Source organism: Coptis chinensis, chromosome 2 (genome assembly GCF_015680905.1).
Source record: "Coptis chinensis isolate HL-2020 chromosome 2, ASM1568090v1, whole genome shotgun sequence".
In the NCBI taxonomy this organism is placed as follows: domain Eukaryota; kingdom Viridiplantae; phylum Streptophyta; class Magnoliopsida; order Ranunculales; family Ranunculaceae; genus Coptis; species Coptis chinensis.
This window is the reverse complement of record NC_141457.1, coordinates 76,708,638-76,727,494: the sequence shown is the minus strand read 5'-3', so window position 1 is coordinate 76,727,494 and position 18,857 is coordinate 76,708,638. Positions and strand designations below refer to the sequence as shown.

The 18,857-nt window shown below is 38.1% G+C and overlaps 1 pseudogene across 1 annotated transcript in view; it reads left to right on the top strand.

Annotated features, from left to right (window-relative positions):
- The window catches only part of LOC147517930 (disease resistance RPP13-like protein 4 pseudogene), a 31,757-nt pseudogene extending 19,005 nt beyond the window's left edge, over positions 1 to 12,752 (top strand). Inside the window, exon 2 of the transcript XR_015211637.1 lies at positions 9,947 to 12,752. The product of XR_015211637.1 is annotated as a disease resistance RPP13-like protein 4 pseudogene (transcript). The remainder of the gene's footprint in view (positions 1 to 9,946) is intronic.
- Positions 12,753 to 18,857: the final 6,105 nt, after the last annotated feature.

Here is an 18,857-nt window from a genome sequence, read left to right as displayed (position 1 = left end):
ATCTGGTATTAGTCTATCTTGACTGTAGGATTACACTAGTACACTTTGTGTGTATTGAACAGGACCAAGTGAGGTTGTTTCTCTTTATACCGACTATATAAGAGAACAAACACCTCTGTTATTATGGATGATTGTCCTCTTAATCCGGATATAATAACGGGCACTTATGTGCATTGTACATTGCTTTAAATCATCAATGAGTGAGATTCATTTGTGAATCAACAAACTAAATGGATTGGGTAATGACATTGTATGTAAGGTGTGTTGTTGATTATAGAAGAAATCCATGACCCGCAGGAAGTTGGGTTGATGATGTCCCCTTGAGGAGCTCAAAAGGATTGTCATGTAAACCCTGCACGTGGATTTATTCCGACATAACAATGAGGTTGAGTGATACTACTCAAGGACATAAGAAGTTGATTAATGTAGTTGTCAGTAACTTGACTTAATCAACGGGAATTCGATATCTTAAACATGAGGAGATCAACAAGCATATAATATGGAACCCATAAACATAACACGTAATTTGGGATTAGGGTGGTAGTGCAACAATGGCCTTTAGTAGTATAAGCCATTTGTTGACGGACTTGGGCCATGTGTTCTGGGCGAACATGGGAAGCCCAAGCCCGTCAGGAGGCCCAACCCTAATTTCTCCTCATGGTCCCTGTTATAGCCTATAAATAGAAACCCTTCTCTCCTGGCCGAATTCACTATTCACTGGATTAGGAAAAGAGAGGCAAGAAAAGATAGATCCAAAATCGGTTCCAGCTTTGTGAGAAAGAAGGGGGTTGGTAGATTGTTGCCCACACAACGTCCAATCTAAGGATATGAATACAACAGAAGATCAAGAGGTTGCTGATTTCTTAAATCTTGGATTCTCAGAGTTATCTTAGCCGATCTAAAGGTATGAATTTCTAACCAAACCGTTATACCCCTTATTCCGCTGCGCGTGGGTGTTTCGTGGTTCGTAAATCATTCGGTACAACAATAACGGTTCCTACAAATGAAACAAGAGTCCACGTGTTATTCTGTTCAAAAGCTGCAATTTCAGCAGCCATAGCAGCTCTCCATTCTAGGATTTTTACAGCTTGAGAAAAGATGTAGGAACAACTGAAGAAGACACTTTAGACAAAAAAACTTTATGACAAGTAGAAAAATTAGTGTCAGAAACATAGAAAGCCATAGGATATGGATTGGAAGACCATGTTACCTTAGAGTCCGATTGGATGAGGTTGGCCGAACAAGGGATTGTAGGTGCCTTGGTGAGAATAGGGCAGTGATAATCTTTGATGAGAAGTGGTAGGGGGTTTCGCACTCTAGTAGATCGAGGTGAGGTAGGAGGGTTGGAGTGTGGTGGCTGAGGGAGTTCCAAAATTGTAGGTGACGGAGCTGACTGAGTTAGATAGGAAGATTGTCAGGAGGGAGGGCGCGTGTGCACTCTGTCTACTGGAGTTACAGGAGATGCTTGATTGTCGAAAGTTTCATTGTCTGGGATGGGTAAGGGATAAACTGGCAGATGTGATGTCCTTGTTAGCAATTCGGGATACAGAAAAAATTCGGTACGAGAATAATTCGAGAATTATTCGATGATTCAAAAAAATGGTACGGTCAAAAATTTGCAATACGGCAATTATGCGGTGTTTAATTAATACGCGTTTTAAACTTTTGGTTGCAAAAATTTAGAAGTAAAAAATTTGTGATATTATGTTAATAAATATTAATAATAGTTGTCATTCTTTACAACATAACAAACATATCTAAACAATTTAGCTACAAAAATGTTGAAACTAATTGAATGGTCCACATAGGTACTTTTATTTATTTGTTCTTTGATTGAAATTAACGTTCAAATTTCAAAATACACACACACCATGACATGACAATTTAAATATTGCCCAAAAAGTATAAAAGCAAAACTTTTGGATTAATTTATCACTAAAAATGTAAGAGTGAGGGACTTAAAGTAAGAGTGAGGACATAAAATACATAAAAAATAACAAAAACGCAACCAAATTTTCATTCATTTTTTTTTAGCCGAATTTTTGAAAAGGAAACTTTTCAAAAATTCGGCAAAATATGTATTATTCGTTTCAAGGCAAAAAATCGCGGATTATTGCGAATCTCTCAAACATTCGGAAGTATTATACGTTTTGCCCTTCAAAAATTCGATTCGCGAATGCGAATAATTCGGCGAATTGCTAACAAGGGGTGGGGAAGATAAATGTTGATAGGGGAATACATTCTCATAGAAAATCACATCACGGGAAGTATAAATTTTCTTGGAAGATAAATCATAAATGTGATAGCCTTTCTGAGCATAAGGATAACCAATGAAGATGCCAGGTTTCCCGCGGTGATCAAACTTATTTTTAATGGAAGTGTTGTGAGCAAAACATAAACAACCAAAAACACGAAGATGGGCAAGAGTGGGAGGTGTTGTAAACAAAAGCTCATGAGGTGATTTTTCATTTAACAAGGTGCTAGGAATTTTGTTAATGAGATAGCTTGCGGTGAGAATGCATTCACCCCAGAAAGATAACGGGAGATGAGCTTGAAAACGTAATACTCGTGCAACATTGAGTAAATGACGATATTTTCTTTCAACAACAGCGTTTTGTTGGGGAGTAGCAACTACGTTGGTGGATAACCCCATGTTTAGAAAAAAAAATTGTTGCATGTTATGAGATATAAATTCGGATCCATTGTCGGATCGAAGGACTTGGATTTCATGAAAATGGTCATCAATGTTGCTACGACCAGATATGAGGGAATGTATTGTAGAATGAAATTGAGTATGAACCATGGCAAAAAAAGATTGTAAATGCATGGCAGTTTCATATTTGACAGTCATAAGATAAATCCATGTAGCACGACTAAAATTATCGACAATAGTTAAGAAAAAACGAGCATTGGAATAGGATGGTAAATGAAAAGGACCCCAAATGTCATAATGAATCATTTGAAAAGGTCTAATAGTTTTTATTGAACTATGAGAAAAAGATAAACGTGTTTGCTTAGCTTGCGGACATACATTGCAAGTAGTATTATTAATTGGAACTAGAAATGAAAGGAAACTGCTTCGCGAAAATCTGCAAAAGCGTGGAAGACAGATGTCCTAAGCAATAATGTCATAAATTATTGGTGGTGGAGTTGTGGGATGAGCAAACGGAAGCTAGTTGGAGATGGTAGAGTCCCCCATTAAGTCGTCCCAATCCAGTCTTCTTCTTCGATAACTGGTCTTGAAAAAGGCAAGAATCATTAGTGAACGTGACAGAGATAGGGTGAAACTTGACTAGTTCACTAATGAAAAGCAAGTTAAAATGAAAAGTGGGAACAAACAGAACGTTGTCAAGATGCAATAGAGGAGAGAGAATAACACTACCAACATGAGTAATTAAATGGTCTGTTCCATCTGGAAGTTTAAGAGTAGAATGTGTTAAACAAGTATGATAATGAGAAAACAGATGTAATGATGAACAGACATGATTGGTAGCACCGAGTCAATGATCCATATGGATTTAGAAAAACACGAGAGAGAAATACCTGTCAGGTTTGCTTGTGAAGTGGTGCTACCTGAATCAAGCAAACTGAGAAGTTGGTTGTATTGTTCTGTGGAGAAAATAGGAGAATTGGAGTCCGTAGCAACCAAATTGGCTTGAGCAGTCTTGGGGGGATAACCGTGCAGTTTGTAACATGTACCAATATGATGTCCAATGCGGTTCGTTGATTTGCAGAATAGACAAAGCGTCGCGCTGCGGGTTGCCCCTCAGATCGAGGCGGCGCGCCGAGGTTCGCGAACGTGTTGTCTTTGCGGAGGTTTAGACGGGCCTGATTTCGAAGAAGAAGCCCAGTTGGTCTTTTGAAAGTGCGTACTCAGGGCAGCAGCGTCTGGAGCAGAAGGAAGAGAGAGTGCATGAATCTCTTGTTGCTTCTCTTCCTGTCGGATTAAAGAATAAATCTTTGACATATGAGGAAAATGATCTATTAAGAGAATTTGACTGCGAATGGATTGAAAACGAGCATCTAGGCCTTGCATGAATTTCATAAAACGACCGTCTTCAACCTCTTTGGCAAAAATAGATGCATGACCACAAGTACAAGCAGGCATAGTAGACAAAGAACTTAATTCATCCCATAAAGATTTAAGCAAAGTGAAGTAAACAGATACCGAACGATTGTCTTGTTTGAGAAGAGTGACGAAATCCTTCAGTTGAAAGACCTTGGGTGCATTAGTTTGTGAAAAACGGTCACCTAGATCTTTCCAGATTTCGGATGCAGAGTCGGCATAGAGGATGCTTCCACAGATATCTGGAGTAATAGAATTGAGAATTCATGAAGCAACGAGGTCATCACATCGCGACCACTTGGATTTTTCTTTGGGAGTACTAGGAGGTGTGACAAAGCCATCGACAAAAACAAACTTATTATTTGCTCGAAGGGCTCTAGAGATAGACCGTAACCAAGTCAGATAATTGTCACCGGATAACAGAGGAGAGACGAGAATAGCCGTGGGACCATCTGAGTGGTGTACTAAGAAAGGATCATCGGAACCTGGAGGAGAGTCATTATTGGTGTTTGAGGCGTCGGCCATTGAGAATTGAGAGGAGGCGGAAGCTTAGAGCGGTTAGGGTTAGGGTTAGGGTTCGGATCGAAATTAGGTTGATACCATGATAAATAGAGAGAGAGAGAGATTGATTTGAGAGAATATTTACTTGATTTATTTCTACTATTTACACAATTGTTTATATAGAGATTACAAGTTCCTAATACATACACATTGTTTCTATCTATGTTAATAGAAATCCTAAAACAAATAGGAAACAAACGGTACAAGCTACGATACTGGAATGGAAGGCGCGTGCTCTAGTTGTTCTATGTCAGAGCGCGTGCGCGCTCTGGCTTCTAGTAACTCTAACCATCTCTGTTGCCTATGATTTAAATCCTCTCTTAAGCCTATGATCAAAATATCTCAAATTTTTCACCGAATAAATAATGTCTCCAAAGCCTTAGTGCAAAGATGACTGCAGCCAACTCTAAATCATGAGTGGGACAATTCTTCTCATGAGTTCTTAGTTGTCAAGATGCATGTGCTACTACCATGCAAGCTAGAGTACACACCCTAATCCTTGATGAGAAGGATCCGTGTATATTACGTAGCCCACACCACTCTCAGGAGGGATCAACACCGGTGTTGAATTGAAGTCAACTTTGACTTTAAAGTATCAAAAGCTCGCTGGCATTGCTCATTCCAAACAAAGGGTTTACCCTTGCGGGTTAATTGTGTCGTATAGGTGCTGCGATCCGTGAGAAAACCCTCGATATAACGCCAATAATACCTTGCCAAACCCGAGAAAACTTCGTACCTCAGAAACTGAAGTAGGTGGCTCCCAGCTCAAAATTGCACCCACCTTTAGAAGGGTCTACAGTTACGCCTTCTCCACATACGACCTGGCCCAAGAATTTAACCTCGTTGAGGCAAAACACACACTTCTTGAACTTAGCATACAAACTATGTTCTCGAAGTGTTTGAAGAGTTATTCTTATATGTTCTGCATGTTCTTCTCGGGTCCTTGAATGAATCAAAATGTCATAGATAAAGACGATTACAAACTGATCAAGATAGGCTTTGAGCACTCGGTTCATGATGTCCGTGAAAAATGTCGAGGCATTAGTTAACCGGAAAGGCATTACCAGAAATTCCTATGAACCATAACGTGTCACAAACGCAATTTTAAGCACATCACTTGCACGAACCAACATCTTTACATATGATATTAACCCGTTCTTAGGACAATTTTGGAGAATCATTTTTCTCCCTTCAGTTGATCAAACAAGTCATCTATCCGAGGTAAATTAAAGGATATTTGTTGCGAATAGTCATTTTGTTCAATTCTCTATAGTCGACACAGAGGGCAAATGAGCCGTCCTTCTTGACGAAAAGAGCTGGAGCTCCCCAAGGAGATGTACTGTGACGAATGAACCCCAGATCTAGGAGGTTTTGGAGTTAGGTCTTTAACTCCCTCAGCTCTGTGGGAGCCATACGGTAAGGAGTTCTTGCGATTAGGGTGGTACCTGGAATTAGCTCAATGCTAAACTCCACTTCCCTTGCAGGAGGTAATCCTGGAATGTCACCGAAAAAATTGATGCACCCAACCACAACCTCAACCTGTCTCATATCAACCTTTTTGCTTCCCAATTTCTAAGTGTGCCATGAAAGCTTCTACTAAGGAATTACTCCTTGTAGCTACAATTACCACAAGAAATTGGTCCCTTGGCCCAATTTTGATTCAAAACAACTCTAGAGAACATATTTTTTTTATAATCACTCACAAGAACAAATTTCGGGTGAAAATAACCCTGAAAACCAATTTTCGCTTGAAATAACCCTCAAGGACAAATAGCCCGGATTTGAAATAAATATTTTCTGATTTTACCATTTCTGTCATTTTACTATGAACAATGAGTGTTCATACCCAAATAGGTGAACGTACTTTATACAATATATTGATGTATGAACAATGATTATTCATAGATCATGTTGAGGTATAAACAATGATTGTTCATACTCCAATAAGTGTTCTTATTGATCATACCTTATGTTAAGGTATGAACATTGATTGTTCATACCCCAAATAGGTATGAACAATGATTGTTCATACTTTAATAAGTATTCTTATTGATCATACATTATATTTAGGTATGAACATTAATTGTTCATACCCCAAATAGGTATGAACAATAATTGTTCATATGAACATTTATTGTTCATACCCTAATATATATATGAACAATGACTGTTTATAGCTCATGTTGATGTGATTGTTCATACCCAAAATAAGTATGAACAATTATTTTTCATATATGAACAATTATTGTTCATACTCCAATAAGTGTTCTTATTGATCATACATTATGTTTAGGTATGAACATTGATTGTTCATACCCCAAATAGGTATGAACAATAATTGTTTCATATGAACAATGATTGTTCATAGCTCATATGGATTGTTTATACTCCAATAAGTGTTCTTATTAATCATACATTATGTTTACCTATTGGTATGAACAAAGATTGTTCATAGCTTATGTTGATGTATGGACAATCATTGTTCATACCCCTAATAAATGTTATTATTGATCATACATTATGTTTACGTATGAACATTGATTGTTCATATTCCAATAGGTGTTTTTACTAATCATACATTATGTTAAGGTATGAACACTGATTGTTCATACTCCAAATAGGTATGAACAATCAACAATGAGTGTTCATAGCTCATGTTAATGTATGAATAGTGATTGTTCATATCCCACATAGGTATGAACATATACACCAGGTCGTTTCGGTTGGGCCGGGCCGTTTATTATTTCGTACCCGAGCTATTTTTAATTTCGCGTCAAAGGTATATTTGAACTTCCATCTATCCGGTCCTTGTGAGTGATTAAAAATAAAAGTATCCTTACGAATTACTTTCTTCCCCGATTTGTCCTGGAGAGTTTTTCTCTGCAATTACTATAGGTTGTCGTCCATGGAGATCTAAAATATAGGTTTGGCATAGCAGTCCAACCGTACGTACATGATAAGTTGTTAGCCAATCCATCCAAAGAATCACATCAAACTCGTGCATATCAATTAACTAAATTAAGTATATCAAATCTACAGGAAATCCCAGATCATCAACTAAAACTAAACATTGCTTACACACGCTATCAAGAACCGACTCTCCCATGAGGCTCAACACCAATCAAAAACATGAATGTGAGAAATAAATGAGTGGCCGGCCCAGAGTCAAATAGTATCCCTGCCGGCCTAGAATGACAAGGAAAATACCTTCTACTACTGCACCATCAGCTCCTCCCTCACAAGGTATCACTGCATAAACACGGCCTTGTGGGGCTGCTTGCTGAGTTGGTGCGGTTGGGTTCTTGTTCTCCTATGTAACTCCTTAGCTTTGTTTTCGCATGCCCTCTGAGATTCCTGAATTTCAAATTGAAACCGTCTTTGGTCATTTTGTATAGATAAGCCAATTAGGATTCCCTCCTAGATGGAGAAATTCGGGTCTCCCCTTAAAAAAAAAAAAAAAAAAAGTCAACTTGGATTGACCGTATTTTTTTTTGTGTATTTAGGGAGAGACCCTAATTGGCCATCTAGTGGGGGGGAAATCCTAATTGGCTCATCTACTGAGGGGATCACACTAACTAACCCAATAAACACCCTTCTACAAAATTTTACTTGGGCATCTAACGGAACTGGAAAATCATCACTTTTGTGACCAAATTAAACCTACCACATCTATCACAATTTCCATAAAACCAGCTGCCTAGGACACTCAACCAATAATTAAAATCAGCTGTGCTGTATTCACTCTCTTGAATGCTTTTCAAGAGCTGCATATGAAATTTTCTTTTAGACGCTGGTTCCTCTAACACTTCCAATAAAATTAGAGACACTTTTCAAGGATGGTAGAAATAGAATCCCATATAGGGCTGGAAGGGTGTTTAACCAATTGCTCCTTCAAATTTGGAGATAGAGCACTATGTAAAGGCTCCATTGGTGATGCCCTAACTTGTTTTTCCTCGTTTACTGTGACCTTCTTAATTCATGGTTAAGTTACATAGATTCACCAAAGATAACTACTGTAAGTAAACCTCCATTTACCTCATTTTTCTTTTTTACGAGGTTAGATATATGGGAAGGGTTCTAGAGACATATCTTATCTTAACACGTAAATAAACTCAAAATCGTTAGAGTATTTATAAGTTTTGGATTAGGCTAATTTTTTCTAGATATGATTTTCTAACTATTCTAAACATTGTCACAAATAATCAAAAAAATAAAAAATTTCTAAACTTACCAAATATAGTATCCAAAATGGTGAAAATGAACGGTATACAATTAGCCAAATTTTGTAAATTGTTAAGCACATTTGGTAAGTTTGGAAATTTTGGATTTTTTTGATTAGTTGTGACATTAATGCTTAGAATAGTTAGGAGATCATTTCTACAAAAAATTAGCCTAATCCAAAACTTATAAATGCCTTAACGATTTTGAGTTTGTTTACGTGTTAACATAAAATATGCCCCTAAAACCCTCTCTAGTTATATTATAGTTGGAGTACTAATTGCTATTCTTGACAAGCCAACTATGTTAAAATATGAACTAAAGTAATCATACTCATAGTACAAAATATCCCGATATATCACGATATTTGGGGATATTTATCCAGATTTCAGAGAAAGATATATAAATATCACGATATGTTCAGAGATATATACGACTGCAAATATCGGTGATATTTCAACGATATTTGCGATATTTGTGATATTTGAGAATATTTTGTGATATTTATAGATATTTTGTGATATTTTGTGTATATAACAATTTTATTTAATATTTACCATTATATTTCAAATAAATATAAATAATGTATCATGATATATCAAGAAATATCTACAATATTTACGATATTTATCGATATTTTGGATATATCCTCCCCAAAGAAAGAGATATATCCACTATACATATCCAGAAATTGAATATCGATAAATACCTATATCCTCATATTTTATAGTATGATCATACTAATCTAAAAATTAAAAAAAAGGACAACTGAAAGACATATATACACAATCTTTTGTGATCATTTTAGTATGTTTGTTATCATTTATATAGCCGTTTATGGTTTGTTACCTTCTGTTGTTACTTCACTTCACCGAGGTCATCGCGTTTCTTTTATCACTAAGATAAAGCGGAACACGAGGACTTGAATGAGTTAATCTGACACCAAGAACAAAATGTAAAAGTATGCCTCCAAAATTCAGAAGTTCACGAAATTAGGAAGTTGTCTACATAAAGTTCAACTGAAAGAAATTCATCTTGAATCTCACTCTGAAAAGTGTATTTTTCTTCCATAACCTAACAGTTGAATATTCTGTTTAACAGCATTCATGGATCCACTTACAAGCGCTGTGATTCAAGTCCTTGTACAACAACTGTATAATTCACTTGAAAATGAAGAGAAGACCTTACTTGGATTCAAAGAGGGCTTCGGGAAAATGAAGACCAAGCTCAACTTGATGACATCGTTTCTAGCCGACGCACAAAGGCTAGAGAGAAATAGCAAGGATTACTTGACTTTCAAGACTAGTTTAGCTCAAATAAGGGATTTGATCTATGATGCTGATGACATTTTATTAGATTGCCAAACGCGAGCAGCTTACGAAGAGATCTCTATTTGCCATGGCTACACTTTTCGTGGGTTCTCTTTCCGACATAAAGCAGGAAACAAGCTAAAAGAAATCAACAAGCGAATTGAGGCAATGGAGAGTCAATTGAATACATACCTCAATCCAGTTAGTCAGTGGATCCTGAGCAGTGGTGAAGGAATAAACAGAAAGGCAAGACGTACCTCACATGTTTCGGCTTCCAAGATAATAGGCTTAAGAGAGGATACAAATAAGATAATAGGCTGGATCACGACAAGCGAAAGTTCAAATCGAGTTGGGATCGTGGGAATGGGAGGCTTGGGCAAAACAACAACTGCCCAGAAGATCTTCAATGACGTAGTCGACCATTTTGATAAAATGATTTGGGTCTCAGTATCTCAAACATTTTCTGAAAAAGAGATCATTACCAGCATGTTGAGGCAATTAGGAATCAATGAGACTGTAATTATCGATGATGAGATGCTAGAGATTCAGAAAGCCCTCAGTAATAAGAAATATCTTATTGTTATGGATGATGTGTGGAATAATGATGGCGACTGGTGGAGGCACATTTCCTCATATCTGCCAGAAGGGGAGAAATGCAACCAGAGCATCATCATCACAACAAGAAATGAAAGTGTTGCAAAAAGCATGGGGGTCACTCGTATCCATCATGCCAGAAAGCTTGATGAAACTGAAAGTTGGGATTTGTTCTGCACGGTGGCTGCAAATAGGCAGACGAGCAAGGATTCAGAGTTTGAAACAGTAGGGAGGGAAATTGTGAAGAAATGTGATGGTCTACCACTAGCCATCAAGACAATAGGAGGGCTACTATCAACCAAAACACAGTCCCTTCATCAGTGGAAACAGGTAAGTAAAAATTTCCGTAATGAACTGGCAAACAGAACTTCAGTACCTGCTACTTTACAACTAAGCTACGATGATCTCCCAGCGAAGCTTAAGCAGTGTATACTATGCTTCTCTGTTTATCCTGAAGACTACGAAATCAGTGCAGAACAACTGGTCTATTGGTGGGTTGGGGAAGGGTTTGTCCTTGGAAATGAAGAAAAAACGGCAATTGAAGTGGCTTTTGAGTGTCTATTGGAACTGGTCAATAGATGCCTGGTTGAAGCTGTAAAGCAAAGGGGATACGATGGAAGAGTCTACAAATGCAAAATGCACGACATGGTGCGAGATTTGATCATAAAAATGGCAAAGGAGGCGGCATTCTGCAGCTTTGATGAAATCAATAAGCAGAAACCGGAGGTTAACTCCCGCCATTTGGGATACACAAGGGAAATGGATGAAAAGCTCCTGGAGAACAATTCAAAATTACGGGCATTCTTATTGATGGAAAGTTGTCCGCTTCCAGTACATCGAAATACTGGACTGGCCACAGTTAACAGCCTTAGAGTGTTGGATCTCTCAACCAACAAGCTAGACAGCATTCATGTTGAAGAGATGTGGAGTTGGATCAAATCTCAAAAGCGCCTTGCGTATCTCAGCTTGCGGAGAATTAGTTCCCTAGAGGAGCTGCCAGATTGGATAAGAAGGCAACAGAACCTCCAGATTTTGGTCATAACAGAATGCAGTAACTTAAAAAGGCTTCCCTCTTGTATCACAACTTTACAAAGTCTGGTGGTCTTGGATGTTGACAATTGTCCTCTTCAATGCCTGCCTCGGGGATTAGGGAGGCTTACCAAGCTTCAAGTGTTATCCGGATTCAAGCTACCAAGTCCAGGTAAAGATGGCACTCTACTTGTTGAGCTCAAGGACTTGACAAATCTCAGAGTACTTAGAATAAACATAAGTAAACAGGATGAAATTGCAGATGACGAAGCAGAATCCTTATCAAAGCTAGAACAACTCCAGATCTTATCTATTGACACCAAGGATTGTGATCATGAAATAATACCGCTTATGGATAAGCTTTTGCCACCAATATCCCTTCAAGAGTTGTACCTTAGGTCCTACCATGGAGATACCAGTCCTATCTGGCTTAATCCTTCTTCCCTTCCTGAGTTGCTATATCTTTACATCGAGCATGGTGAACTCACAAGTGTAAGAACAGACTTCTGGGGTAATACAGGAAAGCCTTGGAAAATTGAGGGCTTATGTTTAAAGTACTTGCCTCGCTTAGAAATGGAATGGAAAACAGTGTGTAGCAAAATGAAATACATAAGGTATTTGGAGGTAAGCCGCTGTCACAAGTTGCAATCATTCCCCTGCAATGTCAACAACTATGGAGTCTGGGAGAAGGAAGAAGAGGAAAGAGAGTGAAGGCGGAAGGAGGACAAAAATCATGAAGAGAAACTTCATATCAGCAACAGTGTATCCATCAATAAAGTGTCATCCCTTAGTGTTAACTCTCCATTAGAGATAGTTAATCATGTTCTAGCGTTTTATTGTGTGGTTTTCAGACAATATAAATCTTAATTGCGTGGTTTTCAGAAACATTGATGTTCTTGTGCCCGCACTTGGTTTGTAATATAGTTCACGAAACTCGTAAGTTCTATTTTTGTGTTGTCAAATATTATGAAAAATGTGCCTGCGTACTGATGATGCTCCCTACATTGTTGAAGAAAAGATGTTTCATAAAAAGTTCTTGAAGACCTGCAATGATCTTGGGAGGTAAGTGTCTTATTTCTCGGTATAGGTGTTTTCAACTAGGACACACATTCCTGTACTTGAGATATGTTTCAGACCTTAGGTAAATTTTCAAAAAGTTTTTAACTATTAAAAGAAGGGAAACTTTCTGAATCGGACGTTGACTTAATCTTTAGGACAACTGAACCCGTTGAATACGACAGAGATGATTTATTCCACTGCCGGACGTGGCCCCCACTTGCTGATTGTATGAAATACCCATAATACCCTTCAAGGTATTAGTGTTTTGTTTTTAGAAAAAATGATATATAATTATACAAATTTACATATATACCCTTGAACATCTCCCACCCTCTTGTTACATCTCTTCTCACCTAGTACATCAGAAGTTATTTTCTCTCTCCTATTCCTACCCAAACAGGACGTCTCTTCTTCTCTCTCAACAACTTACACTCCTGAGTACACAGTCACCAACGAAAACTCCTTTGTTCCCGCCCAAATTCCTTTCCCTCTCATTTCTCTTACCATATTGACCAAATTGTTTTGAAAATATTTGGGAACTTCCCTATTGTCTTATATCTTAGTTTAGTTGTTGTGAAATGGAGTTCTTGTATAGAAAATGTATGACAGGGTCTGCTTTTTCCTTTTCGTTTTAATCAAAGATATGGTTTTGTTAATCCCATTATAAGTATATGGCAAAACAAGGTAGTTTTTATCAGTACAAAAGTGTACATGTAAAAAAGAAAGATGTGAATGCGACGGTAGAACAAGGGAGTTCTAGTTTTTATGTGATGTACAAATGTATACCTGGGTAAGAACAAATATGTGTATGCCCAAAACTCAATATCGAAAGAGAGAAGTCAAAACATATAGTGGAGTATGATCTTGCCCATATATAAAGTACCAATATACAAACAAATCTAAGAAGCACCACGTGAGCAGCTTCAATAATTAGTATTGGAAAGCTATGATGTTGTTTAGAAAATGGTAATATGAGCAGAGGCATCAGAGATCAATTTATTTCCAAAGAAGGTTTATAATGTCTCAATGGTATTGTATGTTGTTTTAGTCTGGAAAATAGATCACATGGGAAAGAAAGATCTATATAAACTTTCAATTAGTAGGCATACTCCAATTGACGGCATGTTGTCTTTGTTTAGGTGATGTTAGTAGTGTAGGCAAAAGTACTTAATTAAGAAAGATTCATCTTAATTAAAACAATTAAAAACAAAATCCAGTAGCACGTAGTTTAGTTTGTCCATCCAGGGACTCAAGCACTGCATTTTTGTGTTTTTTCACGATCAACCTAGATTCTACCATTCTGTTCAACCCGGCAAGCAGGTCAAGCCACAGGCAAGCAAGTCTTTGGCCACCGTATTTTTGATCATGACCCCAGTCCGGGTGAAATAGAGGCTTGATTTCAAGATGGTGATCTACAAAAGCCGCGACGAAGACCCCGCGAATTGTAAGAATCTCTCGCTTTTTTACGGTCGGTGTATTTTATATTCCACTTTTCTCGAGCGATTTGGTATTGTGGTATAAGAATCTTTGTCGTCGGTGTATTTTATATTCCATTCGAAGAGGGCATAACCTTTGTCGAGCATTAAGAGGGTACGCTGTGGTAAGCTTTTCGAGGCGGGGTTTAGGATCGGCGATAGGCTCCACTAGCGAATCATATATCCAGCAAGTCCAAGTGGGGAAGTTGAAAACCACCAGTATCCAATGCATGTTTGAGATATTGAAGGCCATCATCAGGCCCTTAGATCTGGTGACGTATGGGATGTGGGTGTTTTGTTGGAGCATATCTCTGAATGTCATCTTTTGGTTCGATGAAAGGTTGGAAGCAAGGACATAAATCTTTTGTTCAGTAGTCAGGCTCGGATCGGTAAGGCTCACTTCAACAGTTGCATACAATGACTCCCAGCTGACCTACATCAGTTGAAACAAAAGTTATTTTCACGGTCTCAGAAAGCCTAGAAAAGTACGAGAAAAGAAGTGGGTTTTAGTCAAATAACCGGGATTAATATATCGAGTATGACAGTGTAGGACTGCGATGAATCATGTTTTATGAGTACATCATCAGAGTTGGCAAGTCTGTTATGGGCCTTGTCAAGAAGCGCCATGTAGAGTGAAATGACCTTGGCAACAAAAAGAAATAACGAATTTATCAATAAGACGAAACAAGTTGCGAATTAAGTTGGGTAAGTTCAAAGCAGCAGTTGACATACCTCATCATTTAGCCACTGATTAGGGCTAAGCAAGTGGTATGTGCTCATGCTTAAGTCCAAACCCCGACCATAAAACCTAAGCTTTACAGAGTTAGAAACACCGGACTTTAATAGGTCACGTTCATGGTACCACCAATACAACTATGCAAGGTATTTTGGATCAGTGCAAAATGCGGGCTCCAAAGGTATATTTCTCTTGGTAACAATGGAGGAATTCCTCTTTATTAATGGGCTACCCACAGTCATGTGTTCTAGAAGCTTTTGATCACATAATTCGGTAGCTTGCTCCTCCAGATCACTGAATTTATTCCACCGATTCAACTGAGCAACTCCCAAAGCAGCGTGACTAGAACTCCCAGAGAAACTCCCAGAGCAACTCACAGTACCATGATTGATAATTTCTTCCTGACCCAGGACTGTCTTATCGGTAACCTAAGAAAAAATCAAAATCGTAAGAGATAGTAAGTATCTTGTCTCGACAGGGGAACATAAAGTGTTACGATAATAACAATATGACATGCATGTGACACTTTAATATATTTTGAAGATCTCCCCACAGTCATTACCAATGGAGTTTTAATCCCACAAGCCACCTACGTAAATTATGGTTAGAAGTCAGAAGGGAACCCCAAAATGTCTTAGAACTGCCACATAATGTACTACATAGTGTTTGGTACATATTTAAACAACCTTGTCAGCCTGTTCCACCTTTGTAGCAGCAGTTGGTCCAATTAGGACTTCAGATATTTGACTCTTCACATCAACAGTTTTTTCAACATCATTTTTAAAAGCTAAACCATTGACATCAGCAGTTTTATCTCCCATATCAAAGTCCAAACCCGACCACCCACGCCGAAAAGATTCTTTCCTCAGTAATCCCACACTCTAACAAGTCCTTTGCTATTCTTTTCGTGATATATGTTCGCCTTTTTTATGCAAAGACAGGCGGCAGATTTTGGAGTAGGCAGTCTGCAAAGGCAAGGGTGAACGCGCGACAGCTGTTGTCGTCATCCTGTTTGGCGCATTTTGCAAACTCCAAATTCCACTGACTTCCCAATTTGGCCATGTCTATACATCCACTATCTAGGCTCAGAAGTGTGTAAGGAAGCACTGTCAACAACTTGGTTAAACGTGGTGTTGGGTCAAGAACCCAGTTGGCACCATCCTTCGGCTTCTCCAATGAATCGTAGATTTGAACACCCCACGTGACAAAGTTAACGATGATGAGGATCCAATGCACTCCTTCAACATTCACCGTCATCATCAACCCATGGCAGTTTCTCAAGTCTGGCCCCGAATTGTCAAGTCAAACTAGTCCGATGATACGAGTCTTTAAATTACCTACAATTTGCAGTCTTGCTGCAGAAAGCTTATCTTCTATGGGCATCTGCTTGTCTTCTAAAATAGTGGCCAATCCGTTGTACAAATCACACAAATAATGCTGTCATTACAATAATAAAATTAAATAAATCATTATACTGAACAAATAAATCATTATAGAATAAATGACTAGAAACATGTGTGAAATTACCGAGAACCACGACTCGGCAACTATGATGTACAAATTCTCCATTCCACCGGGTTGTGCTACGGCAGTGTACCACTAACTCAATAAGTACATGTAGGAGTCTAGTACCTAGAACCCAAAAAACAAGAATAAATAATCAACAAGTATATGCACATGAAGTACTTTTACTAGACAGAGACATACCACATCATTAAGCCATCCTCCCCCAAACAGTCCATAAAAGCTGCTAATGTTAATTTGAAACTCACTCCTGTACCGTCTAACAATTTCAAAGTGACTGGTTACATCATTGTCGTGCTTATTCCAGTAATACGACACTTGTACATACGAGGTATGCAATTCCGTCAGGTCATCTCTAACACTTTTCCGACTAGCAACACCATGAGCTCTTTTTAGCAATCCCACTCCCTTATTGAAAACACCAAGAATCAGATCATGGCAAATATCAGCCACTTCCACCTCGAGTTAACTCCTCTTGTTTTCTGGGAAAATTCGTAGTTGCGACCTCCATGCCATATCATCCTGCAGCACAGAAGCAGGGACAAAATTTTGTCTATCTTCTTCGTCATCAACCATGATGCAATCTTCCTCCATATTCTCTGACAACAACAAATTCTCATAAAGTTCAATACCACGATCATCCACAACTGATGTCTCACAAGTATCCTGTGCCAAAAATGGAAGAAGTCAAAAAGCATATATGATGTCTCGCAGCAGGGACATAATGTCCCACTAAAAATAGCAACCTTTCCATCCACATTTAGATGATAACTTAGAGTAATTTGGGAGTTATGTAAAAATAGAATAATGTACCTTGACCGCAGTTTCCCCTTCTAAAGGAGCAGTTAGAGTAATTAGAATTTCGGAAATAGTGTTCCTACGAACACAGTTTTGTTCAGAATCAGCACCTTCCATAGCATCAACACCACCACCACCCTGAACACTCGCAGCAGGCATAGTGCATCTTTCTTCGGCTTGCTGACACGCGCTTTTTTTTATGTTATTAATGGTATATGGATGATGTAGATAGATGATGTAGATGGATGATGGTCGTTGAACAAAATAAAAGTGTATCAAAACCTAATTATCCCTCAATAAGTAAAGGATGAGTAGGGTATCGTTCCACTTTTAAGTATATGTTATGTGAAGGACAGGACTGGAAAGGGGTTTGAGGGATTAAAAACTATGATTATAGAGATTTTAGATTCTAATGCTAAACTAAACTAAACTAACTAAACTATTGAGAATTTATAAGAAAGGGAATTCAAGAGATTAAAATCCACCAATACTTTTGATCTATGACCTTCTACTTCATGGTTGTTCTCACAAGTAGACTACAATTAGGCAATCGAGCGAGTGTCGATGCCCTCTTGGATGAAACATCATTAATAACTAATTCTACTTAAGGTTGTTCCTATGTTTATGCTATTAATATCTTCTTTCCTTTTATGTAAGCTCGGGCAACCATTCAATGTATTACCGAGAGCAATATCAAGGAGTACTTCCTAATAGGGCGGCCATTAAATGAATCACCACTTAAGGCAAACACAAAGAATACTTCCCCTACCCAGCCACCTGAGCAGAGCTACCCTTCTAAGGCAACACAAAAAATACTTCCCTAACTCTAAATAACTACACTACTAGAAGAAAAGTAGAGAACACTAGCATGATATTAATATTATAAAACATGAACCATATTCTATACTTCCATCCCCTGGTGTGGGTAATGGAACTAATAACTAAAAACATAAAGAATTAATCTGATTGAAGAACACCATGAACTAGAAGAATCATTAAACCTTAAGCACCGGCTTCATCTCCTCCCTTGAAGGAGAAGATTAGCCTTCCATAAAGAAGGAAGAACACGAAGAATGAGAAGAAGAAGAGTCGAAGAACATAAGACTAGAAAGACTAACTTATTAAGATTCGACTAGTTAAAACCGAATCTTTTATTATTAATCTCTCTTTGCCTCAAGTTTTGGAGACAATAATATAAATGAATTGGTGAATTACATGAGGCACTTAGGTCCTCTATTTATAGAGGTTACAATGAGTTCTAGAAGCATTCCAAACCGCCATTTGTTTCATAATACAAATCAACTTCTTTCAGAGTCCAACTTTATCTCCAAAACTTAGAAGGAAGTGGCTATAGTGTCGGTTCATGCGTCTGGATGCACGATCCTTGCGTCTCAGATGCGAGCATTACATCTGGATGCACGATCCATACATCCCAGACGCGAAAGTCTATTTTTTCCTCTTTTGCTCTATCCTTCTATCTCTTTTGC